This window comes from Nuphar pumila, unplaced genomic scaffold (assembly GCF_984573655.1).
Source record: "Nuphar pumila unplaced genomic scaffold, dmNupPumi1.hap1.1 HAP1_SCAFFOLD_231, whole genome shotgun sequence".
Classification (NCBI taxonomy): domain Eukaryota; kingdom Viridiplantae; phylum Streptophyta; class Magnoliopsida; order Nymphaeales; family Nymphaeaceae; genus Nuphar; species Nuphar pumila.
The window spans coordinates 2,021-3,030 of NW_028323233.1; positions in this window are offsets into that span (position 1 = coordinate 2,021).

The following is a 1,010-nucleotide window of genomic DNA, read 5'->3' on the forward strand; positions in this document are numbered from 1 at the left end:
CTTTATATAATCATGCATGGTCAATAATCATGCCTATATACAGTGTATGCATCCAACTCTCATGATGTACATTCATTCACTAATTCACAATACACATGTAAGCACAATTATTATGAAATAACACAGGTTCACAATGTATTTCTTAAAACAACACAACAAAAATCATGTTGTTGTCCCAGAGACAGTCTCTGCCATGTTTCACATAGAACTCCATAGGACAGCCAATTTATTCAGATGACACCTCCATGTGTCCCTTAATATATCCAATTGACAGATCAAAAAAACCTATTACACTTTTACCACAAATTTTTTTGGACCAAAACTAGTTTTTCTACCAACAAACACAGGTGCAGACATCTGCATCCAAAAGAAATGGTGATTCAACAAACATCTAGAAGGGTTCTCATTTCGTCCATTTTTTTTTGGAGATACCCTTATATATCAGCTTTCAAAAGAATGAATTCTTGCTGCAAAACTCCTTATCCTGAATTTTTTTAAAAAAATCTGGACCAGGCCCCCTCAGGGGACTGCACAGGTCCTATTTCTCTGCAGAAACCAGAATTTCACCGACTTGAATGAAATTATGGCATTCACAGGCAAGGGTTCTAATTTTACAATTATTTTTCATGGATTCTATTAGATGTATATCACAACATATTCAGGAATCCGCCATAAAATCAATAAAACCAATTTACTGGAGTTTTTGTAGCAACGTCTACCAGATTCTGCTATGCACACAAGCCAGACCACCTGGCTCATGTTGTAGTAGCCATTAACCCCAGATTTGTACCACCATTAAGCATATTTTTATTTTTTCTAGGGACCGCCTAGATGTCTAGAAGTTTCCCATAAAAGGATTTGGCCAGACTTTGCGTGGTTTGGGCATTACAAATTTTCTACCGTCATTGGTCAGATAGGAAATAGTAAACTGCATGTAGACAGTTTCATGATCTAACATGTATCTCACAATAGACATGCTGATCAACAATAAATATCATTGAAACATTTTT